General features: G+C 50.3%; 1 long non-coding RNA gene across 1 annotated transcript; it reads left to right on the top strand.

The window, feature by feature from the left end:
- The first annotated feature begins 5,199 nt into the window (after window positions 1-5,199).
- Window positions 5,200-25,149, top strand: LOC115276461. The gene is made up of 3 exons (XR_003901945.1): window positions 5,200-5,449; window positions 15,345-15,421; window positions 24,876-25,149. It is a non-coding gene; the product is annotated as an uncharacterized LOC115276461 (long non-coding RNA).
- Window positions 25,150-27,859: the final 2,710 nt, after the last annotated feature.

Here is a 27,859-nt window from a genome sequence, read left to right on the forward strand (position 1 = left end):
CTCAACAGGAATCTTAAGGCAAGTCCTCCTCCTTCTCCAGATGCTGCTGGCCACCCAGAGGAAGGAAGTGCTGACGCAGCACATTCTGGAAGCGTTACCTCTGCTGAGGGCGGCTCAGCCTGTCCAGTGGGGTCCATCAGCCAGGAGCACGGCCTGGTGCCCTCCCGCCTCCCTCTCCCAAGGGCAGGGCCCATCACCTAGGGCCGAGCTGTTTGAGGATGAACTCAGGGTCACGGAGCCCCAGGAATTGTTTGCAAAGGGCTGTGTGCATCCATGCGAGTCTGCAAGCCAGCACTGCCAAGGTCAAGAAGTATGATGACTGGTGCTCCCCGTGCCCCGCCTACACCAAACCCTGTGCTGAGGGCCTGCCCCAGGCAAGTGTGTGGGACCCTTCCAGCTACGCTCTGAGGAGCCTCCAGAGAGGCAAACTGAGACTCAGAGAAGTGACATTACTTACCCAAGGTCACACAGCTTCTATGGGACAAGGCTGGGAAGGGAGTGTAGGCAGGTCTGCCTGACTCCAAGGCCAGTGTTTCTTTTTTCTTTAATGTGTGTGTGTGTGTGTGTGTGTTTAATTTCTGAGAGAGAGAGAGACTGAGCATGAGTGACGGAAGGGCAGAGAGGGAGACACAGAACCTGAAGCAGGCTCCAGGTTCCGAGCTGTCAGCACAGAGCCCAACACGGGGCTTGAACCCACAGCCTGCGAGATCAAGACCTGAGCCAAAGTCAGACACTCACCTGACTGAGCTCCCCAAGTGCCCTTCCTTATTTTTTTTTTAAGTACGCTCTATACCTGATGTGGTGCTTGAACTCATGATCGCGAGATCAGGAGTTCCATGTTCTACTGACTGAGCTAGTCAGGCACGCCTAAAGCCAGTGTTTCTAATCCTTCCTCCATGTAGGCAATCACGGTCAGTGCTCCCAGTTGGTGACATGTGAACTGAGGCCTGAATGATAGGGAGCCAGCAGCAGTGAGATGTGGGGAAAGACATAACGGGCAGAGAACTGGCATGTGCGAACACCCTGAGGCAGGCACGGGCAGGGACATGGTGTCTGGTGTGATCAGGGGTCTAGAAAACCAGGGGAAGGGGAACATGGAGAGTGAGCTCAGAGAGTGGGTGGGGACAGCCTGAGGGCCTTGCTAGCCACGGTAAGGGGGTTTTTTGTTTTTTTAATGTTTATTTTTGAGAGAGAGAGAGAGTGCAAGCAGGGAAGGGGTTGAGACAGAAGGAGACACAGAATCTGAAGCAGGTTCCAGGTCTGAGCTGTCAGCACAGAGCCTGACATGGGGCTCAAACTCCCAAACCGTTGAGATCATGACCTGAGCCAAAGTCAGACGCTTAACCGACTGAGCCCCCCAGGCGCCCAACAGTAAGGAGTTTTGCTTCTACTTGAAGAACAGTAAGACCTTGGAGGATTGAAGCAAGCCAGTGACATTTTCCAAACTGTGGTCTTGAGGAGTGTTAAGTTTTGAACTATTTCGATATTGTAATAAAATCACCAGCCTCCATCTGGACCACATGGAGACTGGTCTGTGCTAGCATTTCTGCGTGTGTCCGAGCCAAGTAGGACTGTGTCAAGGACCCCAGGCCAGTGAGGAAATAAAGAAGAGACGGCCGCTGTATTGGTTATCTATTGCTATCTAGCATATTGACCCCAAAACTCAGCACCATAAAACAACAAACACTTACCCTCCCCCGGATTCTGTGGGTTAGGATCCTCAGCTCAGAGTCTCTCACCAAACTGCAGCCAAGGTCTCAGCAGGGGCGGGGGCCCATCTGAAGGCTCAAACGGGGAAGGGTTTGCTTCTAAGCTCACTCAGCTGGGGGCGCCTGGGTGGCTCAGTCGGTTAAGCCTCCGGCTTCGGCTCAGGTCAGATCTCACGTTCGTGGGCTCGAGCCCCGTGTCAGGCTTCTGTGCTGACAGCTAGCTCAGAGCCTGGAGCCTGCTTCCGGTTCTGTGTCTCCTTCTCTCTCTGCCCCTCCCCCTCTCATGCTCTGTCTCTCTCTGCATCAAAAATAAATAAAACATTAAAAAAAATTAAAATTTAAGCTCACTCAGCTGAACGTCGGCAGCATTCGGTTCCTGGATGGCTGGCCGGTGGCCAGAGGCCTCCCTCAGTCCCTCACCACGTGGGCCTGCCCAGAGGGCAGCTCAGAGCACAGCGGGGCCTTCATCAGAGCCAGCAAGTAAGACAGCCAAAGGGGACAACGTCTTTTTGTAAGCTAATCTCAGAAGTGACAACTCATCACTTTTTCCTTAATAAGCTTAAAAACTTTTGGGGGGGGCACCTGGATGGCTCAGTCTGTTAGGCATCTGACTTCAGCTCAGGTCATGATTTCATGGTTTGTGAGTTCGAGCCCATGTCGGGCTCTGTGCTCACAGCTCAGAGCCTGGAGCTGCTTTGGATTCTGTGTCTCCCTCTCTCACTACCCCACTCCCCCTCTTGCTTTCTCTCTCTCTCTCAAAAAAAAAAGAATATTAAAAAATAAAAATAAAATATAAAAAATTTTGGAATAATGTTACGATTTCCAGGAAAATCACAAAGAGAATACAGAGTTTCTGATGACACCCCCCCCACTCGGTTTTCCCTAACTTTATCATCTTAATTCATCATGAAACATTTGTCAAGAGAAACCAACTCTGGACATTATTACTATTATTATTACTTAAGTTTTATTTTCAAGAGAGAGAGAGGGAGAGAGAGTGGGGGGGTGGGGCAAAGAGAGAGGTAGGGGGAGAGGATAGGAGGCAGGCTCCACACTAACCGCAGTGAGCCTGATGCAGGGCTTGAACCCATGAACTGCAAGATCATGACCTGAGCTGAAGTCATAATGCTCAACCGACTAAGCCACCAAGGCGCCCCTGGTATGTAATTATTGACTAGTTTCTAACATGTGTTCCTTTTCCACTCATTTCTCATTCCCAGGATCCAACTAGGATACTACATAGCATTCTGTCATGTCTGCTTGATTTTTTTTCCAGTCTCTGACCATTTCTCAGTCTTTGCTTGCTATTCAGGACTGAGTTTTGAGGAGCACTGGCCAAGAATCTGGTAGAACGTCCCTCAGTTTGGGTTTGTCTGTCTTTTTTTTTTTTTTATGATTTTGTTGAGGTTTTGGATTTAGGGGTAGGATACCACAGAATTGGACGAGGTGCCTTCCACATTCTATTATATTAGGAACGCATGATACCAATGTGACATCACCTATGAGATTAAACTTCCCCCCTTTTTTTTTACTTTCACCTCTTTTTGTTTTAAGTTTATTTATTTATTTTGAGAGAGAGAGAGAGAGAGAACACAGGTAGGGGAGGGGCAGAGAGAGAGGGAGAGAGGCTCCCAAGCAGGCTCCACACTGTCAACAGAGAGCCGGATGTGGGGCTCGACCCCATGAACCACGATATGACCTGAGCTGGGATCAAGAGTTGGACGCTGAGCCGACTGAGCCACCCAGGCGCCCCTTAATGTTCACCTCTTGATTAAGATGGTGTGTGATAGGTTTCTCCACTGTAAAGTTATCATTGTTTCCTTTTCCTTACTTTATTCTTTGGATACAAGTCGCTAAGTCCACCCAAACTCAAAGGGGTGCAGAATTAAAGTCTACCTCCTGGGAGAAGTGTCATAAATTATTCGAAATTCTTCTCTCAAGATGGTTTGTCTCTTGTCTCCCATGTATGTATTTCTTCAGTCATTTACTTAAATCAGACTCATGCATGTTTATTATATGCTTTGAGTTCTAATGCAATGCTGCGTTATACCTTTTGTTGCTCAGATTGTTTTGACTTTGGCCCTCAGGAACTCTTTAACTCTGTGCCCCTTTAACCTGCCCCTGTCCTTTTGTTTTTTTGAGCATTTCCTTGCTTTCTGGCACTATCACGTGCTCCAGGCTCATGGTTGCCCTGTCTTAACCTTAGAGTCAGCCATTTTTTCAAGGAGCCCTGATTACCTTTATTGGAGGCTAGTGTATAGAAGCCAAGATCTGACGGAGTTTCAGTCGTTGTTGCTAGTAGGGAGCCACTGCTTCTAAGCCCTCTCAGCCACCCTGTGACCTTCGCTGGGTCCATTCATTAGAAGCCAATCCCCGGAGGAGGGGCCTGGGTGGCTCAGTCGGTTGAGCCTCCCACTTCAGCTAGGGTCATGATCTCACGGTTCGGGAGTTCGAGCCCCACATAGGGCTCCCTGCTGTCAGCACAGAGCCTGCTTCGGGTCCTCTGTCCCTCCCCCGCCCCTGCCCCTCCCTCCCTCTCAAAAATAACAGCGACATAACATCACAACAACATCACATTATATGACACAACAGCAACAACACAGAAGGCTGATGCCTGGACCTGCCCGCTCTCAGGGGGAGGGCGCTACCCTGAGGCATGACTACCGGGAGCTGGGCATCACCGGGGGCGCCTTCAAGGCTGCTTCCTGCGGTGACTAATGGCGACACGGTTAATTGTGACGGTCAGGAGCCGCACTCACGTGCAGTGGCAGTGGACAGGCAGGCACACAACGCACGGTGAACAGGAATGAGGAAGTCCTTTCCCTGCCCATACGAAGTGATCTCCAGGATCCGCCGCTATGTGCAAATAGCTGGGAGCAGAGCCACGGACATGGCACGAGACGCCCTCCTTTGAATGAGAGGAAACACAGTATGTGCTCGCTGGGAAGGCACACGAGACACTCCTAACACGGACTTCTAGGGAAGAAGGGCCGGAAGTATACCTACATCTCTGCCTATCACCTATTTACCTAATATCTATCTAATTAAAAATTTTTTGGAACAGGGGCACCTGGGGGGCCCAGTCAGTTAAGTGACCAACTCGATTTCAGCTTGGGTTGTGATCTCACGGTTCGTGGGATCGAGCCCCATGTCAGGTCCTGTGCTGGCAGGGGAGACTGCTTAAGATTCTGTCTCTCTCTCTCTCTCTCTGCCCCTCCCCTGTGCACACTTGAGAGCACTTGCACGTTCTCTAAGTCAATCAATCAACCAATCAATCAATAAAAATTTTGCAACAACGTGAAAGCATTATCTGTTCCAAAAATTAAAGTAAAAATAAAAAAAGGTGCGGTTGCGCCAAGTGAAGGACACAGCTGATGATTTCCTTGTGGTTTGGAAAGAGAAAAGTAGCAGGCAGGCCAAGGGCCCCTGGGAAACGCAGGGGCTGAACTCAGCACTGCTGGAGGCAGCCTCAGCCCTGCAAAACCTCATCGCCTGTCAACAGCATCACGTTCGGTCTGTGCAGCAGATGCAATGTTGTTTTTGTAGGTTGGCTGGTGCTTAATTGGCAGCTGTGCGGTGTAGCAGCCAAGAACACAGGACTCAAGAGCCTGACCGTTTGTGTCTAAACCCCAGCCCTGCCACTTCCGAGCCGGGTGACCGTGGGCAAGCAACTCACCTCTCTGAGCCTCAGTTTGCTCTTCTGTAAAATGGGGACAAGAGTCCGTACCTCATGGGCGGAGGTAAGGATCCAGCGAGGTAACGCATATCAGGTGCACAAAGCAGGGGCTCAGTAAATGGGAGCGAGTATGGTTATCAATTCATGCATATTTGGGAAACAGAATAGTTGAAATAATCTGTGTCATCTCTGGAGCTCTGAGAGCTCCCCTTTTAGATGGGTGTTTATGTTATTCTCCCTGGAGGAACATTGGGCTGCCTATGGCCTGCCTCTTGGCCATGCCCAGCCCAGCGCTGTCCGCCGTCTCCCCAGTTCCCTCTCCTCCCCCAGGCCAGACTGAGATGTGAGCTGGGCAGGGCAGGGAAGGTCTCTGCGCTCTGGGATCCCTGCTATCCAGTCTGGTGCCTGGCCTTCTGTAACCATTTGGGGAATAAATGACCGCAGGCAGGCACGAATGAATGGAAACTCTGGCAGCGCACATGTGACCGTGTTACTGAACTTCCCCTCAGGTGATCAGGGAAGGCTTCCAGGAGGAAGTGTGTGTGTGTGTGTGTGTGTGTGTGTGTGTGTGTGTGTGTATTGGGGGATCGTGGTGAGGGGATGTTCTAGGCAGAGGGGACAGCATGTACCAAGTTTCAGAGACGAGGAAGCCCTCTTCTATTCCTTCGGGGAACTGAAAACAGGTTCAGCCAGGTGGAAGTCAGAGGGTGACTTGAGGACGTGGCAAGGGAGGGGTGGGCGGGCAGGTGAGCAGGGCCCAGATCTCGGGAGGGTTCGGGATGGTTTGTTACTCAGCGATTGACAATAGAGGCATAGATGGTTCTGCAACTTTAAAAGAATCTTAACAACACATACATATATCATGATCGTCTCCTATGTCAATTCATCTGGATGAGCTCATCCTTTCTAATGCCTGCATAATTTTCCATGGGATCAAGGAAGCATAATTTTCTTTCCTGTCTCCTCCGGATGGACATTCTTTGCCCAGACAAATATTGCTACCTCTTTGTGTGAATATTATCGCTAACTGACATTAGAGCGCCTTTAGGATAAATTCCCAGACGTGGAGTTGCTGGGTCAAAGGGCATGCATTTTATTTATTTTTTTAATGTTTTTATTTATTATTGAGGCAGAGAGAAACAGAGCATGAGTGGGGGAGGGTTGGAAAGAGAGGGAGACCGAGAATCTGAGGCAGGCTCTAGGCTCTGAGCTGCCAGCACAGAGCCCTATGCAGGGCTCGAACTCACAAACCGTGAGATCATGACCTGGGCTAAAGTTGGCTGCTTAACCGACTGAGCCACCCAGGTGCCCCAAAGGATATGCATTTTAAAAGTTTCAGGGTGGCTCAGTCGGTTGAGCGTCCAACTTCAGCTCAGGTCATAATCTCACGGTTCACGGGTTTGGGCCCTGCATCAAGCTCTGTGCTACCAGCTCAGAGCCTGGAGCCTGCTTGCAATTTTGTGTCTCCCCCTCCCCTGCTCATACTCTGTCTTTTTCTCTCAAAAAATAAAATAAAACATTTTAAAAAATTAAAAGTTTTCACAGATATTGTTGGGGTACCTGGGTGGCTCAGTTGGTTAAGTGTCTAAACTCTTGGTTTCAGCTCAGGTCATGATCACGTGGCTCAAGGGTGCAAGCTCCACCTGGCAGGCTCCACACTACTGACACAGAGACTGCTTGGGATTCTCTCTCCTTCTGTCTGCCCCTCCCCTTCTCGCTCTGTGTCTCTCTCAAGATAAATAAACTTAAAAAAATTTTTTGAATTGAGAGTTTCCACAGATATTGCTAGAGTCACCCTCCAAAATGGTCATACCAATTTATACTCCGACTCGCCGCGGGTAAGTGGGTCAGGCTTCCAACCCTTGTCCACACAGGCTGGTGAGATCCAGCTCGAAGGGCCAGGTAAAGAGCAACATCAGACAGAGTGAGCGTGTGAAAGTTCCAGAAATGGCAGGGCTGGGGGCAGTGGGAGGTCCAGACTGCAGGGCAGAGCTGCTGCGGCTGCAGGGAGCCGAGTCTGGGGCCCCAGCCTGCACCCCCTTCCCCTCCCCCCTCCCGCCAGTTCCTTCCTCTTCTGCTGAGGCAGCCGTGCTCAGCACATCCTCTTTCAGCGTTGCCCTTGAAGGTGCTTCCCCAGCAGACCTGCCTCATGGATGCAGGCCCAAGTTCCTCCAGCCTTGACCCCAACTCCCAGTGACCCTTTGTCTCCAATGGGCCCTGGCCCCAGCCCCCACCTCCTGCAAAGAGACAAGCCTTCCAGATTCACTGTTTGACTTTAGATAAACCCTTGATCTTCTCTTTTTTAAGAAAAAAAACTTAATGTTTATTTTTTGAGAGAGACAGAGCATGAGTGGGGGAGGGGCGGGGAGAGAGGGAGACACAGAATCTGAAGCAGGCTCCAGCTTCTGAGCTGTCAGCGCAGAGCCCTACATGGGGCCCGAACCCATGAAGGGTGAGATTATGACCTGAGTGGAGGTTGGACACTTAACCAACTGAGCCACCAGGGCACCCCAACCCTTGATCTTCTCTCCATGTGGGTGATAACCATGCCAACCTTTTGGGCTCTGTTGTTTATTCCTTTAGCAAATGGTAATTTGTTTATTCTTTCAGGAAGTGATTATTTCTTTACTCATTCATGCATTCAACTCTTAAACCAACACGTATTTAGTTGTTCGTCCGTTCCTCCTGCACACATTTATCCTTCTGGTCTTGTGGCCCCATGATGCAGGGGGAGGCATAAGTAACTATGTAGATATGTCTTTTCTTTTTTTTAATTTTTTTAAATGTTTTTATTTTTGAGAGACAGAGAGAGACAGCGTGAGCAGGGGAGGATCAGAGAGAGAGGGAGACACAGAATCTGAAGCAGGCTCCAGGCTCTGAGCTAGCTGTCAGCACAGAGCCTGATGCGGGGCTTGAACCCCCGAACCGTGAGATCATGACCTGAGCTGAAGCCGGATGCTTAACCGATTGAGCCACCCAGGCGTCCCTAGGTATGTCTTTTTATGGACTTGCATATGGGCCTGTGTCAGCTGACATCAAGTGCAAGTTCACAGGAACCTGGTTTAGCAGGAAGTTTGGGGGGGGGGGGGTCAATTAGACCATCATCTTGAGATGGGAGGGTGGAGGAGCCAAATGGGTAGAGAGCAGGATGGCTGGATTCCTGGCAGGTGGAGTGACTTGTACAAAGACCCTGAGGTACAGGGGGCATGTCCCCTTCCTTTCTGGGACAGAAGGAAACTAAGCACACAATGAAGGAGAGAGATCTGTGATGAGGCCCCAGGGGTCAGCAGGACCACACACGCAGGGCCTTGTGGGCCACAGTGGTGACTTTTAACCCAAGAGCACTGGGGAGTCGTTGACAGGATGGTAAGACTATTAAATGAGATTCATTATGTAAAGCTCTTGACCTGTGGTTAGTGCTCAATGCATGCTGCTTTATTATTGTTATGTGATGATGATGATGATGATGATGATGATGATTTTGAACTTTCTCTACCCTCTGGCCAAAGAATTCCCTTTGATCCCAAGAGACCCCAACTGGTCTGAACCAGCTGTGTTCCTTGACTGGGAAAGACTCCAGAAATAGCTCCAGTGTTTTGAGGAAATAGAATCCAAATCTAGGGATCATTAGTAACTTGCCCCAAGGTCACCTAGGGAGGCAATGCTGGAATTGAACCCAGCTCTCTGACTCCAAGCCTAGTGCTCTTTCACCCTGTCCCTACTGCTAAGAGCAAGTTCTCATCACCTCCTTCCCCTGCCTGAAACCCTCAATGACAACACAATTGAAACACATTGACAAATAGCTCTCCTGGAACCCTGTGCCCATTACAGCCCCAAAGGCAGCATGGAGGAAACAGTCCCTGCTTCTAATTCGAGCAGAAGCCTCCAGAGCGATGACTTGCAGGGTTTGAGGAAGTCTTTCAAGTATGACCCCATGACTTCTGGCCAGAAGCCAGAAAGAAGGGCAGATTGGCCACAGGACTCCCTTGGCATGCCCTTGGAACATCATTATGATGGTTCAGGGAGGCTCTGAGAAGGAGGGGAGACTAGGGTCAGGCCTGGGTGTGAGCCCAGCATTATTCCCTCCTGACTTGTGATCTTGGGACAGTCACTTGAGCTTTCTTAGCCACAGTTTTCTCAGACGTGGAGTAGAATAAACGATACTAACCCCCAAGCATGTGAAAGCCCTTTACAAATTCAAAAACATTCCAGAAAGGTGTGTTATAAGGAGCCTTTGTGGGCAGACCACTCTTCCTCCTGGGTTCCTGCCTGAGTGGAAGCTGCCTGGCAGGAGGGGCAGGACCTGGTGAGGGAAGGAAGAGAAATGAGGTTGTCAGAATAAAGGTGTCCACATCCACGTCAGGGGAGTTTCGTGAATATGTTAGGCTACATGGCAAAGGGGGTTAAGGTAGCAGATGAAATTAAGATTGCTAATCAGCTGACCTTAGAATAGGGAGATTACCCACGATTATCTAGGGGGGCTCAATATAATCACAAGGATTCCTCGATGTGAAAGAGACTAAAGGTAGAACAGAGATGGCAGCATGGGAAGGGCTGTGTCGATGGCTTTGAAAATGGAGGAAGGGGCCATGAAGCAAGGAATGCAGGAAGCTTCTAGAAGCTGGAAAAAACAAGGAAATGGATTCTCTCCTAGAGCCTCCAGAAGTAACATAGCGCTGTGGGCACCTTGACTTTAGCGGAGACCTAGTTCAGAATTCTAACCTCCAGAACTGGAAGGTAAAAAGATTTGTGTTGAGGGGTGCCTGGGTGGCTCAGTCAGTTAAACATCTGACTTCAGCTCAGGTCGTGATCTGCCAAGAGAAATAAAAGCATAGGTCCATACGGAAACTGGTATGTAAATGTTTACAGCCGCTTTGTGCCTATCAGCCCCAACCTGGAAACAACCCAGAGGCCCATCACCAGGTTGAATGGATAAACAAACCGGTATATCTTCACAATGTAATACTACTTACCAATAAAAAGAAAGGAATTATCAGGGTGCCTGGGTGGCTCAGTCGGTTAAGCGTCCAGCTTCTGGCTTTAGCTCGGGTCATGATCTCACGGTTTGTGGGTTCGAGCCCCACATCTGGCTCTGTGCTGACAGCTAGCTCAGAGCCCGGAGTCTGCTTTGGATTCTGTGTCTCCCTCTCCCTCTGACCCTCCCCTGCTCGTGCTGTCTCTCTCTGTCTCTCAAAAATAAATAAAAAACATTTAAAAATTTTAAAAAAAGGAATTATCAATTAACACAACATGGATGAATCTCAAAGTGATTATGCTAAATAAAAGGAGCTATACCAAACAAACAATAAAAAACCCCCACAAAATACAGCGAATGATTCCATTTATATAAAATTCTAGGAAAGACAAACTAATTTATAGGACAAAAAAGGATCAGTGGGTGCTAGAGTACATGGGTTTGGGGGAGGGGTGACAGGAAGGATTACAAAAGGCTTAAGGAAACGTTGGGGATGATAGATAAACTCAACGTCATGAATGTGGTGATGGGCTCCTGGGTGTACACGTGTGTTAAAACCCATACAGTTTATTTATTTTTTAAATGTTTATTTTTAAGAGAGAAAGTGCACACAGGGGTGGGGCAGGGAGAGGGAGACAGAGAATCTGAGGCAGGCTCTGAACTGTCAGGGCGGAGCCGGACTGGGGGCTGAAACTCACCAACCACGAGATCATGACCTGAGCCCAAGTCAGACGCTTAATCAACGGAGCCACCCAGACCTCCCAAACTCACACACTTGAAATATGTACAGTTTACTGCATGTCAACCATACCTCAATAAATCTACATTTTAGGAAATAGTCCCTCTAAAAAAGAAAAGAGCAGATTCCAACTGTATGTACAGTGTGATTCCCTTTTCAGGGGGAAAGAAAACCTTTGTGTGAGTAGATTTTCTGGGTGATGGATCAGAGGTGAAGTAGACTTTTTTTCTTTAAACTCTTCTGCCTTTGCGTAAAACCACATGTTTGAATTTACAGTAAAGAGGGGCGCACCTGGGTGGCTCGGTCAGTGAAGCATCAACTTCGGCTCAGGCCAAGATCTTGCCAGGGGGTGAGTTGGTACCCGGTGGCATAGGGCTCCGTGCTGACAGCTCAGAGCCTGAAGCCTGTTTCAGATTCTGTGTCTCCTTATTTCTCTGCCCTTCCCCTGCTCACACTCCGTCTCTCTCAAAAATAAATAAACATTAATTTTTTAATTTTAAAAATTTTTATTTTTTATTTTTTTGAGAAAGAGAGACAGCACGAGCAGGGGAGGGTCAGAAAGAAAGGGAGACACAGAATCAGAAGCAGGCTCCAGGCTCTGAGCTGTCAGCATAGAGCCCGAGGCGGGGCTTGAACCCAGGAACCGTGAAATCATGACCTGAGCCGAAGTCGGACGCTTAGCTAACTGAGCCAACCAGGTGCCCCGCATTTAAAAATGTTTAAATATTTATAATAAATAAGACAATTTCCATTTTCCAAAAGGAAAGCCAAACAAGTGCCCCAAGCAGAGCCTAGCTCCTCCCCCTGCCTGGTCCTCTCCAGCCAGAGTGGAGGCGTGAGTTGACCTAGACTCCAGCGCTTCCTGTGAGCTGGTCCCCACGCACGGCGGCCCCCAGGGCAGTGACGAGAGCCGCCCTGCAGATGCTTCCCGGAAGGCCTGGGGGTCATCCTGGGCTAGGCCCGTAAGCCACCCGCGGAAGGGGCCGGAGGGTTTCCTCCACAGAGGCAGGGCCAGCGTTGGGGAGAAATGCAGGCTGAGGCCATGAAGGAAGGAGCGCCGGCTCTTGGCTGGGCTGTAAGAGGATAAGGAACTGAGTATATGGAGAGAGGGGAGGCGACATAGCCCTTCTTGCCAGGGACCCGAACGGAGACCTGGAAAACCAGCAGGACACGCCTGAAGCCTTAGTGCCAAGGGTCACCTGTTTTATTCCCTGATTCTCCCGGCAGGTGGCTCTGCCTCTGCAGGTAGTTCACGTGCGAACGAAGACTAGTTCCGAGCCAATTTGCCAAGATAGAATCTGATTGGCCCGTCTTGGGTCACGTGGCAGCCAATCAGCCAATCGGATGGGGTTCCATCGATGATGCTGTTTCCCCGAGGGGTTTTCAAGGGCTTTAGGGAGGAGGGGCAGGCAGGTGTGAGCCACTGCCGAAGGCTGTGGGTGATGTCCGCAGAGAGAATCTGGCTTCTGGTTAAATCCCCAGACCGTATGGTGCCTCCCGTCGGTGCGGCTGTCCTGAGGGCCCAAGCACTAGAAAACCAGCCTGGTTCAAGCCTCCTCGCATGGAGTGCTTCCCCACCCAGGTCGCTACCATAGCACCATCCCCTGGTGAAGGTGCTCAGACCCCTGCCCCAGGGCAGCAAAGCTCCGCCCCAACAAGGTCGTGGCAAAAGTCCTTTGAGGAATCTAAAACTAGGTTATGCAGAGGAAGGTCAGGCTTTGTCAGGAGTAGCAGGGATTAAAAGATGCACACAAAATGAGCAGAAGAGGCAAGAGAACGGTGATTCCCCGGGGCTTTTTATCACTGTCACCAGAACTATGGTCATATGGCTGCAACATGGACACAACTACCACAACAAAAGGCACAATGAAAGGCATGCTTGCATCATGGGAAGCAATTTTCATGCAGGAAATGCCTCCTCCAAATAGAACCTTGGAGAACCTCGCCTAACCACTAGTGTTTAATGCTAACATTAGCACTGTTCTAGCACCTTCTATAGACCAGGCACCCCGTCTGAGCACCTCACTTATATCCACTCATGTAACCCCTCCTGACAACTCCAAGAGGTAGATACTATTATCCCCATTTTACAGATGGGAAAAGTAAGGCACAAAGAGGTTCAGTAACTTGCCCTGGTTCACAGAGGCAAGAGTCCAACCTGGGCAGCTTGGCTCTGACGTCACGCCAGCAATTACCACTCCCTGCACACTGGCGTGTACCTGACACGGTTCCAGTCACTGGGTTACAGACCAAGACACAAACCCTACTTCGTGAGCTTCACTGCCTGGGTGGGGAGAGACATAAACAGCAACAACCCACATCGTGAGCGAGTGGTCACTCTAGAACTCTAAAAGTATCTAGAAAGGGACTGTCCTTGCCTACAGGGGTCAGAGAGGGCTTCCCTGCGGAAGTGACACCGATGCTGAGGTCTCCAGAGTGACAAGGAGTGAGCCAGGCAAAGTGGCGAGGGCGGGTCGTGTGGCAGGAAGAGGTCCAGGTGAGAAGGAACGGCATGTTCAGGGTAAGCACTTTGCCGCGGGTTTTCCCAGGCAAAGGTTACAGGGCATGATAGGGACCCTGCCCTGGCGTCCAGGTGACTGGCCACTCTCTCTGTGACTCTGTTCCACCTCCCTGCTGGCAATCACAGCTGACTGTCTGCAGCTCTGTGAGGTGGCAGTAGGGACAAACTCATGACTATTTTCAGGGTAAATGTTTGTTACCCGCAGGGACGCTAATCACTTCAGTGCTCAGACTGTGGGAGTCATGATGATTCAGGGGAAAAAAACCACTGGCTGGACTCTGGAAGGAACTCAGCCAGCCCAGCTGCCCATGTGTGGAGCTGCTTATCGGGGGCGAGCCTCGGCACCATTCACCTCGAAAGTGGGGCTCCGGCAGTTTGTACGGAGCAGCCCTGGCCTTCCTCCAAGGGCTTATTTTGGACACTGCTGGCCTTCCTAAGTGCATTCAAAAGCATCCAGGGGGCGCCTGGATGGCTCAGTTGGTTAAGCGTCTGGCTTCGGCTCAGGGAATGACCTCATGTTCGTGGGTTCCAGCCCTGTGTCGGGCTCTGTGCTGACAGCTCAGAGCCTGGGGCCTGCTTCAGATTCTGTGTCTCCCTCTCTCTCTCTGACCCTCCCCTGCTCGCGCTGTCTCTCTCTGTCTCTCAAAAATAAATTTAAAAAAAAACATAAAAAATTGTAAATAAAAAGCGAACTCGGGTTTTTGAGAGGTGCTCTAATCTCTGCCATCTGATGGATATTCTTGACAAGAACGGTCAATTTCTGGACCCAAATGGCAGCATCGGGGCTGTCACCACAAGAGGCTGGGTCACTCTCAAGGATTAGGCTTAGCAAGGCCAGGCAACAATTGGGGCTCCTGCCTGCAAAGTTGGGCAAAGAGCTCAGCCAGCAAGGACTGTGTGGGTGGGGGAAACTCTCTCCTACTTTCTAGGCAATGTAGGTTTTGCCTTCGAGGAGAGAACATTAGAAATATTCTTGACCTTTGGCCCAGAGGTTCCACTTCGGGAAATTATTCCCTGAGACCCTCCCACCAGCACACGGGGCGTTTACAAGGGTGCTTGCCGCAAAGTGGCTTCAAATAGTTAAAAACTGCAATGCGCCCCCCCCCCCACCAGACTAATCCTGATGGAATTGGCTAAGTCTAGGGCGGATGTCCTCATGCCAGAGAACTGCAACCCCTCAAGAGAATGTTCCAGCAAGGAGCAGCCTCAAAAAGTCAGTTAGATAAGACAAGCCAAAAAACCAAAAAAACATACAAGTGACAAAACAACGTGTATTGTATTATTCCATTTTTTGTTTTATTTTTATTTTACTATTTTAATGTTTATTTATTTTTGAGAAAGAGAGAGAGAGAAAAACAGAGTGTGAGCAGGGGAGGGGCAGAGAGAGAGAGGGGGAGACAGAATCCAGAGCAGGCTCCAGGCTGTCAGCGCAGAGCCTGATGTGGGGCTCAAACCCACAGACCTCGAGATCATGACCTGAGCCCAAGTCAGATGCTTAACCGACTGAGCCACCCAGATGCCCCTGCTTTTGTTTTTTAAAGAAAGTGTTAGTACACGCTTTGAAAAAAATGATCTCAAGCATCTATACTGCACTGTAAAACTGAGGTTATCTCTGGGACAGGGCATACTGGAGACTTTCATTTTTTAAACTTTTGCTTTCTATAGCATAAATTGTGCAATGCTTGACATTTTAAATGATGAGCATGTGTTACTTTTGCTTTCAGGTCTTTCCCTCTTCATATAAGCATTTACTGCTATAAACTTCCCTCTTCGTCCTGCGTGTGCTGCATCCCAGAGACTGGTACGTGGTGTTTTTGTTTCCATTTGTTCTCAAGATATTTGCTAATTTCCCCTGCGATTTCTTCCTTGACTCATTGGTTGCTTAAGAGTGTGCTTGTTCATTTCCACATTCTTGTGAATTTTCCAGTTTTCCCTCTGCTGTTGATTTCGAGTTTCTTCCCATTGCAGGGCACATGCTATGTTTGAAGTCAGAAAAGCAGTGATGGAAAGGAAAGTGTCTCCATAGCATGGTGGGTGGGAGCTCAGGCATGGGACCCAGATTGCCTGGATTTGAAGTCAGCTCCATCATTTACTACCCAGGTGACGCTGGGTGTGATATCATCACTCTGTGCCTCAGCTTTCCCACCTGTGAAATGGGCACACCTTATGGGCTCTTAGGAGGATTAAAGGAGTTCACGTGAAAAAACCCTAAGATCAGTGCCTGGGGCACATAGTAAACATTCAGTAAGTCAGTCAGTGAAGTGTCAGCTGTGGTGACGGGAGAGGAGGTCAGAACATGGACAACTCAAAGTCTGGGGATGTCTCCGCTGAGCCCAGGATGGTGGCTGCAAGCACGGAGGATTGCGCACCCTGCCCTCCAGGACCAAAAGAACCCTTGACCCCTGACCCCATGGATGGGTGCTGTCAGTCTTTCCTTTTATTCATTTGTTCTTTCCTTCTGTATTCAGCACTTACTTGCTGTCCCCCTCCCCCATGCGCTACCCTGGGATGGGGGGTGGGGTGGGGGGTGGGGAGAGGGATAGCCATAAACTCTTCCGTGAAATGGGGACGATGATTATGTTAGTTTGGGCTGCTCTAACAAAATACTACAGACTGGATGGTTTACGAAAAACAGAAATTTATTTCTCATGGTTCTGAAGGCTACAAGTCCAAGGTCAAGGCACCGATAGATTTGGTGTCTGGCAAAATCCTGCTCTCCGGTTCACAGACAGCCATCTGTCCTCATGTGGTGCAAGGCAGGCGGGAACTCCTGGGGTCCCCTTCATTAAGGCACCATTCCCATTCATGAAGCTATGTGCCCTTGTGACCTCACCCCCTAATATCATTACCTTGGAGGTTAGGATTTCAATATATGAATGGGGGGGGACACATTCTGTCTATGGCAATGACAGGAACTGCTTGCTGCAGGCTGTTGGCATTTGAGGAGATCATAGGAACACAGCCCAGGTCATGGGTCCCCAGGGTGAGGTCAATACACGCAGAAGCTGTTGTTTAGAGGGGTGCTTGCGTGGCTCAGTTGGTTAAGTGATTGACTTTGGCTCAGGCCATGATCTCATGGTTCTTGAGTTCAAGCCCCGCATGTGACTGTCTGCTCTCAGCACAGAGCCCACTTTGTATTCCCTCTGCCCCTCCGCCTCTTGCATTCTCTCTCTCCCTCTCACTCTCAAAAATAAGAAAAATAAAACATTTAAAAAAGGAAGCCATTGTTTAGAGAGAGAAATGACAGCCTCAAGGCCCTTCTAGATACATATCTATTTTTATTTTTTCTAAGTTTATTCATTTATTTTGAGAGAGACAGAGACAATGTGACTGGGGGAGGGGCAGAGAGAAAGGGAGAGAGAGAATCCCAAGTAGGCTGTGTGCTTTCAGCATGGAGCCTGATGCGGAGCTCAAACTAATGAAACCTGAAGATCATGATTGAAGCTGAACCAAGAGGCAGCTTAACCGACTGAGCCATCCAGGCGCCCCCTCTATCTTTAAAAAAAATTTTTTTTAACATTTATTTTTGAGAGACAGAGAACAAGAGACAGAGAGAGGGAGACATGGAATCCCAAGCAGGCTCCAGACTCTGAACTGTCAGCACAGAGCCTGACACGGGGCTCAGACTCACAAACTGTGAGATCACGACCTGAGCAGAAGTCAGACGCTTAACCAACTAAGCCATCCAGGTGCCCTGATCTATTTTAAAGAAAGCTTTGGGGCACCTGGGTGGCTCAGGCGAGTAAGGATCTGACTTCGGCTCAAGGCATGATCTCATGTCTTGTGGGTTGGAGGCCCAAAGCAGCGGGCTCTGTGCGGACAGCTCAAAGCCTAGAGCCTGCTTCAGGTTCCGTGTCTCCCTCTCTCTGCCCCTTCCCTACTCGCACTCTCTCTCTCTCTCTCTCTCTCTCTCAATAAATAAACATTAAATAGTTTTTTTAAAGAAAGCTTTATGCCCTCCCTGGAGCTTGAACTCATGACCCTGACGATGAAAAGTCACATACTCTACTGACTGAGGCAGCCAGACACTCCCATCAAGACCCTTTTTAAAGCCCACCCCCTTGTAGGAAAATGGTCCAACCTGCCTCAGGGCTTATGATTGGTGTTGATTTCTAACCACTTCTACCCCCATCCCCCCCAAAATCCTCCCTGAGGTAAAAACTCTGGTCTGTTGTCCACACTTGTGTCTCAGGGCTTTACCTCAGTGCCTGGCACAGTGTGGACACTCAGTTTTTGTCCCAATCAAACAAGATTTATTATAAGCGCTTCACAAATGTCATTCTCTACTCATCACACCCCTGGGAAATGGGTACTATATTCTCATTTTAGAGATCAGGGAGCTGAGGCACAGAGAGGTTTCATAACTTGTCCAAAGTCACACAGCCAAGAAGCGGCAGAGTTGGAATTTGAACGCTGGGCGATGTTTGCTGAAGGAAGGGAGGAGCAGTGAGGCGCAGTGAGTCCTGAAATGCAGGATCAGGGGGCAGGGCTTTTAGCAAATACCCATCTCCACCCTCACCCCCCATGGTTCCACAAGTGGGAAGTAAGTGGGGACTAAGGTCTGAGAGGTGGGACCCCAAAGGCAAACAGATTAACACTTGGGATTCCCAGCTTGCAGCCCTGTGATCCTAGGCCTTGTCGTTCACGATGTGCCAGGAAATCCAGTGTTCATTCCCCACTGTTGATGGAGAGAGGTTCCTAATGAATGGAGTAGAAGGGACAGGTTACCAAACACTGCGGGACAGGAGCTAACACTTGATGAGCGCTTCCTAGGTGCCGGGTCATTTGCAAAGTCCTTTGTACACCTTATGCCTTTGTTGAATCCTTGAAAGAATTTCATGAGGTAAGTTATGATCCCTAAAACCATTTACAGCTGTTAAAACTGAGGCTAAGAGCCTCCAAGGGACTGGCTCCAGGTCACTGAGCTAAGGAGGAGGAGGAGCCTGGGGCTTATTCCCTGGTCTGCTTGCGGGTCCCTGCTGTGGCCCTTGTCCCCCACTGCTCCCCCAGAGCCTCGCCCTTGAATGGTACCTTTGATGATTTTCACATTTAAAAGTAAGAGCTGCTGCTGACAGTAGCATCAGGGACTGCGACTAAGAATTCAGAAAATAGGGGTGCCTGGTGGCTCAGTCGGTTGAGCGTCTGGCTTTGGCTCAGGTCAGATCTCACGGTTCGTGGGTTCGAGCCCTGCATCGGGCTCTGTGCTGACTGCTAGCTCAGAGCCTGGAGCCTGTTTCCGATTCTGTCTCTCCCTCTCTCTGACCCTCCCCTGCTCACACTGTCTCTCAAAAATAAATGAAAAGCATTTAAAAATTAAAAAAATTAAAAAAAAAAAGAATTCAGAAAATAAGCAGAGCTCAGCAAGGGCTAAGGGCTTGTGTGTGTGTGTGCCTAAGAAGCCAGGGTGGTGACCTGGAAACACCTCTTCTGGGTAAACATGGCCCCGATCACTGGGTCAGAGGTGTCGGACTCCTGACCAGTTATGTAAGCTCTGGGTTCACCTGCCAACTCCTGGCCCCCTGGGTAGGGGTCTGAGAAGGTCCAGAGGTCTAGCTCGGCAGTGGGGGGCAGGGCGTGTCCCATTTGAGCTCGCCTTGCCCACAACCAGGCTGCCTGACCAAGCCCTCGGCCGACCTCTCCACCCAGCTGAGGGTCAGCAGGGTCCCAGGGACACTTCCCAGAAGGAAGACTTTGGTCTGCTCTTTCAGATGCCCCCTTGAGCCTCCTCCAAGGCTTTAGTTTGACTTTGCGCCGAAGGCATTCAGCTCTACTTCCTAAGTGGCTCTGTGCCACACACTTTTCCCTCATGCTTTACCTGTGCAAAGGTGTCATTATCTCCATTTTTATGGGTGAGGACACTGAAGGTGAAAGAGGGTAATAACTTGCTTGAAGAGATAGGGCCCGGGAGTGGCGGGGCTGGCATTTGAACCCAGGTCACTTTAGGCAGAAAGAAGGCCCTGGGAACTATGTGCTCATGAAATATCTTGAGACCCAGGTGACAGGCAGAGAAACGAAAGTTAAAGGGAATAAATCCCCGAATCTTATAGGGAGGCAAAGGTCATGTAGGGAGCTGGCCTGGGATAATCACACCATCCTCTCTCTAATACCGTCCATGGCTCCCCATGTCCTTTAGGATAAAGCACGACATCATCACAGCCTGCAAGGCCCTCCTGTGGCATGGGGCCTGCCTACTTTTGTAGCCTTGCCCTCACCTCTCACAGACTCGAGGCTCCTACATCTTCTCAGTTTAGACCCTCCACCAGCTCCTCTCTCCCGGCTGACTTCCACCCGTTTGTCACAGTTTACCTTCACGCCGCTTTCTCAGGAAAGCCTGCCCCGGCCACACGCACCAGGTCAGGCCCACTCTGCATTCCCCACCCCTTCCTGAACTCCCCCGGACCCCCAGGTGGACCACCGTTGTCATTGCTAGGGCCACACCTGCGGGCCCCCCCACCGCAGCCCCGGTCCCGGGGCCGAGGGTGTGATAAACACCTGTGAATGAAAATGGAGGCACGGAGTGCTTGGCAGACGCTGGCAGGCTGGAGACCGCGGAGGCACACAGGCGGCAAGGCTGCCCGGGCTGTTGGGCTGGCCCGAGGGTTGTCCTAGGACAGGACTAGAAGGGCAGGGCCAGCGCTCAATGCCCAGAACACAGGCTGGAGTTTGAACTTTGTGCGGTTAGTGATTTGGAGTCCTGGGCTTAAGGCACGCTGGAGCCAAAGCCGTGGTGTAAGAGCGTAAGGCTGCCCTCCAAGGCACTGGGGGAGGGGGAGGCGGGTGGCTCTGGGGAAAGCCACCCACAGGTCTCTGGACACAGTGGCAATGGGGTAAACCCACGGTCATGTTTTAGTCTGGGAATCTGGCCTGATATTGCACAGTGTCAGATCAGGCGTTGGGCCTCGGCCTTTCCACGCTCACTGATGGAATCTCCCCCAAAACCCCAGGAGGCAGGAGGCAGTGGGCCCCTCTGGAGGAGATGGGAAAACTGAGGTTCAGAGAGGTGGAGCGACGTGCCCCGAGTCACACAGGGACTCTATGCCTGCCTTAGTTATGACTGTATTGCAGCTCGCTCAGAGGTTAGGGGGATCTAGACCCACTCTGCCCAATATGGCCGTCATTAGCCCCCTGTGGCTATTTAAATTTTAAATTTAAATTAAGTGGAGTTTAAAATGCAGTTCCTAAAAAAAGATAAAATAACATAAAAATAATAAAATAAAATAAAAGTTCCTCAGTCACACTAGCTACATTTTATTTTTTAATGTTTATTTTTTAATTTTTTTAAATGTTTTATTTTATTTTTGATACAGAGAGAGACAGAGTATGAGCAGGGGAGGGTCAGAGAGAGAAGGAGACACAGAACTGGAAGCAGGCTCCAGGCTCTGAGCTGTCAGCACAGAGCCCGACATGGGGCTCGAACCCATGAACGTGAGATCTCACCTGAGCCGAAGTCGGAGGTTTAACTGACTGAGCCACCCAGGCGCCCTAATGTTTATTTTTTGAGAGAGAGAGAGAGAGACAGAGTGTGAACAGGGGAGGGGCAGAGAGAGAGAGAGAGAGAGAGAGACACACACACACAGAATCCAAAGCAGGCTCCAGGCTTTGAGCTGTCAGCACAGAGCCCAAGGTGGAGCTCGAACTTACAAACCGAGATGGTGACTTGATCCACAGTCGGTCGCCCAACAAACTGAGCCACCCACGTGCCACAGCACTAGCCACGTTTTAAATGCTCTACAGCCACATGGGCTAGTGGTCACCATATTGGATAGTTCAGAGATAGAACATTTCCATCACTGCAGAAAGCTCTATCAATAATACCGGTCTAGACTGTGAAGGTGGACAGGTCCTCGGACACCATTTAATTCAATGCTGTTATTTAACAAAGTCACACAGTGAGTCAGTGATAGGGGTGGAAGTCAAAACCTGGGCTCCTGACTCCCAACCCACCTCTCTCCATTGACTCCTATCTCTTAGCTAGAAGTTTGTAAGGGGCTTCTTCTGCAAGGCAAAAAGACACCATCAAGTCCAAAGACAATGGCTTAAGTAGAAGTACTACTTTCACGTTGAAATATAAGAGGTTGATATCCATAATATGTAATAAGCTACCACAAATAAATAACAAAAAAGATGACTACTTCAATTGGAAAAAATAGACAAGGATAGGCCTGGCAATTTAAAAGAAAAGAAAAAAGTAAATTGAAAAAGATTCTAGCGGGAAAAAAATGTCCAGTAGTATAGCTTTCTTATTTTTATTGTTTTGGTCAAACAGATTGGTAAAGATGGAGAAAACGTGGGCATGGGTGCTATCCTATACTCTTGGCGGGAGTATAAATGGGCCCAGTTTGGCCACATTTTTCAACAGTAAGTATGTAAATACCCTTTGACTCAGTAATCCCTCGGCCGGGACCCAGGGCCACCTGACTCCAGATCCCGTGTTCTGAACCATGACTACTCTCCCTGGGTGATGGTCAGGCTTTGGTTGGGAAGGGCAGCGTGTGCTGGTCAATAGGGATGCTTGTGGACTTGGCCGTGGGAGGTTTAAGCAGGATGGATCCCAGTGGGCGAGTTCTCTGGCGCCTTTATCTTCTTGTGTGACTGGCTCAGACATCAGCAAGGGGCGCAGCACAAATCAGTACGCGCTTGGTCAGCTGCGGCAGTGGCTCAGCTGCCTTTCCAGTTCTGCAAATAATTGGAGCCCAGTCACCGGTGAATCAGCACCGACCGCCCTTGGCAAGCAAGGCTGGGAAGGCGGCTTGGCGTGGCACTCTGCTGGGTGTCAGGTGACAGAGAGCCGGCCAGCTGGGTAGCTGCCCTGAGGGTGATCTGGGCAAGCGACATTCTCTACCCCACCTCAGTTTCCTCTTTCCCCCTTTCTTTCCCTTTCTTTCCTTCTTCCTTCTCTTCTTCCCTCCCGCCCTCCCCACCTCCCTTCCAATGAGTGCCAATTAGGCACCGCTTATTGTGACAGCAAACAGACGGCGAGCTCCAATTTTCTCTGCACGCAGATGGTTGGTAACTTGAGGGCACAGAGCAGCGAGTGAGTGCAGTGCCTGGCATAGGGGCATGAGTGGGAGAAGATGCTAGAGCTGAAGCTGCACGCTTGGTAGGGGTCACCAGGTGGGCAGGGGACAAGGCCAGAATCTTTGGGCGTGGCTGCAGGGGCCTGAGGGAAGCAGACAGTGAGAGGCTGAGCTGTTGCCTCCAGAGGGTCTGGAATGCCAGGCTAAGAACCTTTGATTCAATCCAGAGGGTGACTGGGAAGCATGGAAATTATATCTTTATATATTCTTGCTTGTGGTACCCTTACGTAGTATTAAATTACAAAATGAATTCATTGTGTTACAAAAAACAAACAACATCCCCCCAAATTCGTTAAAATAAGGTAAAAATTTCCCTGTAAACTCGCTCCCCAGAGGGAAGCCTCTGGTAGCAGTTTAGGGTGTAACCTTCAAGATTCTTCTCCACGTACACATAGAGATACCCATACTTCTTGGCAAAAATAAGCTCGCCCTTCACATACTATTCCGTGCCTTGCTTTGCCAGACAGGGCAGACGGTCCTCCCTCGGCCACACACACGTGTCGCACCTCCTTCTCAGCCGCTGCGTAACGCCTCATCGACGACGCTTGCCTTCATGTGACGAATATTGATTGAGCTCTGTCGCATCCCAGGCACTGTTCTGGGTGCGAAGGATGGAGCAGAGGGCAAAACACAGCGCTTGCCCTCAAGGCTTCCTTCTTCCCATCGCCAGCCATCAAGGTTGCGTCAGTACTTGTGTGTGATACAGGAGGGGCTGGGACTGCTTTGCATACATATCTCTGCATGCATGAGTGGGGGCTGCTTTGGGTAACTTCCTTTTTTTTTATAGGATTTTTAAAAGTTCTTTAAAAATGTATTCAAAGTAATCCCTACACCCAACGTGGTGCTTGAACTCATAACCCTGAGATCAAGAGATCAAGAGCTGTGTGTTCTTCTGACTGAGCCAGCCAGACACCCCTGGGTAACTTTATTTATTTGTTGTTTTAAAGTTTATTTATTCATTTTGAGAGTGTGTGCGAGTCGGGGAGGGGCAGAGAGAGAGGGAGAGAGAGAGACACACACACACACTGCCAAGCAGGCTATACACTGTCAGCACACAGCCTGATGTGGGGCTCGAACTCAGGACCTGCAAGATCATGACCTGAGCCGAAGTCAAATGTTTAACCGACTGAGTCACCCAGGTGCCCGTGGGTAACATATTTTTATTTTTTTGTCTTTATTATTTTATCTTGAAAGAGAGACAGAGAGTGAGTGGCGGAGGGGTAGAAAGAAAGGGAGACAGAGAATCTGAAGAAGACTCCAGGCTCTGAGCTGTCAGCACAGAGCCCGACGTGGGGCTCGAATCCACCGACTGTGAGATCATGACCCGAGCCAAAGTCAGACGCTTAACCGACTGAGCCACCCCGGCGCCCCTGGGTAACATATTTTAAAAGGTATTGTGCTCATTGAATTTTGACAGCTATTGGCAACATGGAGGAGCTTTAGAGTAGGAGGTGGTTTGGTTAATCATCCATCCAGCCCTCGGTCCATTTACCCATCCGTCCGTGCATACGCACAGATATGCGCACATACATCATGCGTGCATCTGTGCACCCGTTCTTTTGATGGTCATTTATGGGGTAGCTCTCGTGTGGCCCTGAAATGGATACACAGACCCCACGGATGAGATGTCTGACCCCGTGAAGCTCATACTTCACGCTAATGGGGCACAGAGAGGTAAACAGTATCACAGGAGGCTGTCCAAGGCCAGACAAGGGTAAGGAGTCTCTAAGGTCTCCCACGTTCTGCAGCTGTGAATCTGTTCTAGAAGCTTCAGTCCCACTAAGTTTCTCTGTTCCCTCTACTCCTTCCTCACACCTATTCCAGAGCTTATGCTCATTTATATCCTGACTTCAAGAACCTGGTGGTGGGGCGCCTGGGTGGCTCAGTTGGTTACCTGTGTCCCAACTCTTGATTTTGGCTTAGGTCATGATTTCACCGTTCGTGAGTTTGAGCTCTGCGCTGTCAGCACAGAGCCTGCTTGGGACTCTGTCCCTCTCTGTCTGCTCCATCTGCCTCCCCCAAAATAAATAAATAAACATTAAAAAAAACAAACAAAGAACGTGGCATTCAGTCAAATTCAAAACCCTGGGAATATTCAAAAAGTTCTACTTGAGCTATTATTGTTGCTCAGGAAATGCTGAGCCCTTCCTCTGCGGTGTGTCCGCTTCTCTTCCCCAGCTCGCTGTCTCCACCCTGGTCTGAGCCAGTCTCCTATATGGACATCGTAGCTTCCTCGCCCGTCTGCCTGCTCCTGTTCCTGTCTGCCGGCCATCAATCCAATCTCCATGTAGCTGGAAAGAACGTTGAAAGAGGCATTTTTGGATCCTGTCACTAACCTGCTTACCTCCTCTGATGGTGTCCCTTTGGGCTTAGAATAAAACCTGAACTCCTCCCATTTCCCTGGATTTCCCCCTGCAGACCGTTTGTCTGAATTATCTCGTTAGTTACTGCTTTTCCCGTATATGTCTGCTCAGGGCCTCGGGTAAGTAGGACAGGTTATCCTTGGGAATTTGGAGGGTGCTGGAGAAGTGCTAGCCTGGGGCTCCCTTCCGACCCCTCGCTCAGATCTCCATGTTCTTTCGGGCTTGTTTGCAGGTGTAGCCTCTTGGAGTCCTCACAACATTCTGAAAAGGTGGATATTCTTTTTCTTTTTCTTTTTTTAAAATTTTTTAAGTAAGCTCTATGCCCAATGTGGGACTCAAACTCACAACCCTAAGATCAAGAGTCACATGCTCTACCAACTCAGCCAGTCAGGCGCCCCAGATTGGTATTCTTATTCCCCTTTTACAGGTGAAAAACTACAGCTCAGAGATTAAAAAAAAAAAATTTAGGGTGTAAACCTCAAGACTCCTTTCTGTGCTTGCAAAACTCCAAAGTCTGTGTGACACAGAGGGTCAGGGTTGTTTTGAAGCCAGCTCTGACAGCTTCCGAGCAAGTGGTTCTAGCCATATCATACGGACCCCCTCTCTCTCTTTGGAGTCCCCAAGCCTCAGTGTCCCAAAGCAAGGCTATACTGCCCCAGCCCCGCAGAACCACGATCCTAACACGGGTTTCTCCCACCCCGAAAGCATCCTGAACTGGCAGAGGCTCTCTCCCTTCCCCAGGCACCATCTGGGAAGTGAGGAAAGAGAAACTTCCTGGGCTCAGAGCCCTGAGGCTACAGAGAGAGAAAAATACCCCATCCGAGCTAAGTCTGGAAGCCAGGCCCACCCGGCTTCCTGTTAGAGCAGTCTGGGGTTACTCATGGTCACAGCTGAGGGGCCAGCCAGGCCTTGAGACCTCCTTGGCTGGTCCTCTCCTCTGAAATCCCCTCCTGGGGTCAAGTAGGCACAGGATCTTCCCCTGGGGAGCGGGCTCAGCTAGGATCAGTAGGGAGCAGCATAGCTTAGCCCTTTGGTGCCTATGCTCCAGGGTCAAGACTGGAGTCAAGTGATCTAAACTCTCCAGGCCTCAACTACCTTGGCTACAAACAGGGATATGTGAGAGCAGTGAGGGCTGCTATCATAATTTGTCACTTATCTGGCTGAATTGTTTTCTAAAGGATGGGACAAACTGGAGAGAAGTATGGGTTGCTACCCATTTTATGGCTGGGAAGCAGGAAGAAATTAGAAATCAGAGCTCTCGGTTACATGTCTGGACCCAACTCGGCCCCAAGTCCGTTCAGTTTCTGTCTCCCAAATGCCTCTCAAATCCGTCCTCTCATTTTCTCTCTGCTCTGAGGTCCTGTCTCATCATTTCTGGCCTCCATCAACACAAGGCCCCTCTCCCATTTCCCATATTCTCTCCTCCACACTACCTACTTCCAGAGCAAGCTTCTTACAACAAAAAACAAGTCTGGGTCACTTTCCTGTCCAAAATGTGTGTGTGGCTCCCCTCCTTCTTCTCTTCGACAAGACTCTGCAAGATCCAGTCACACCACAGGCCTTCCAGGTGCATCTCTTGCCCCCTGCCTACCCCAGATGAAGTAGCCACTCTGCTCTCAGGCTTCTAGGGGCTCCCTCTGCATGGGCCCTGCCTAACTCAGGGCATGCATCCCACTATGGCTTGGATAACTGTGTGTGAGAAGCCTTATCCCTTCACCCACATCCCTGCCTCCACTGAGCTCCTCCAGGCCCTTGTACATCAACAATCACAGATCCCATCTACCAGATTTGTTGCTGCCTGTGTCTCACGCTGCTTCTCCACCTGATCTTTGGCTTAGAGAGCCTCGGAGGAGAGGACCACCACTTGCTGGGAGCAGATTGCTAACCCTTAACATTTGGAGGCTGAATGAATGAACTACAATGTGTCCAGAGTCTGGGAGTACGAGGTTCTAGAAGCGGTCTGGTAAAAGTACCAGGCGCTAACCCATTGCGCCACTGGAGCTCCTAGAAGCGGTGTCTGTACCCCGGGGAGTGAATGTAGTCAGAGAGACCAGCCATAACCAGCTAAGAAGCTTACGGACAACAAAAGGCTTGGGAAGCAGGTTGGGAGAGAAGCTGGGTCTAGCACGGGTTGCGTGATGAACTGCTTCAAGTCACTCCCTCAGCCAAGCCTTTGCAGACACTTCCTCCTCAATACTCGGAACTAGATTCCCAGGCGAAAAACCTGCTAGGTCTAGTCCTGGCCACCTCTCTGGGTGGTTTTTTTTTGTTTTTTTTTTCCTGAAAAAAGGACTCACTACCTCTGGGCCCGATTTAGTGTCTAACGAGCTCAAGTCTGGGGGGACACTGGAGGGTCGTTAAGCCATAGTGTTCATATTGTTTCTTTTCATTGTTTCTTCTTTTCTTCCGCTCGCGCCCTCCTCCCGGACGGACCAGCCTGGGCTTCCCGCCCCGCGACCTCCCACTGCCTTCTCGGGGGCCCCTCTCCCCTTCCCTGCGCCCGGCCTTGTCCGAGGAGGCGGGTCCAGCCACGCGGCGCACCAATCCAAGCGTCTTGAGCCGCCTCTGCCTCCCGCGAGTCCCGCCCCACGCTGCCGTCTCCCAATCACGCTCCGCGCCCGCCCCTCTGGGTCGCCCAATCGCGGGCGGCCTGGCCGCCAGCGCCCCGCCCCTCCCGCGCTCGGCGGTGGCTCCGCAGGCGGCCGTGCTGGGCCTCAGATTTATACGAACGGCGCTGCACAGCGTCGGGCTCCGGCTGCCGCGTCCTGGGCGCAGGCGGCGGCGCTGCTGCTCGAGGGG

This window comes from Suricata suricatta, chromosome 13 (assembly GCF_006229205.1).
Source record: "Suricata suricatta isolate VVHF042 chromosome 13, meerkat_22Aug2017_6uvM2_HiC, whole genome shotgun sequence".
In the NCBI taxonomy this organism is placed as follows: domain Eukaryota; kingdom Metazoa; phylum Chordata; class Mammalia; order Carnivora; family Herpestidae; genus Suricata; species Suricata suricatta.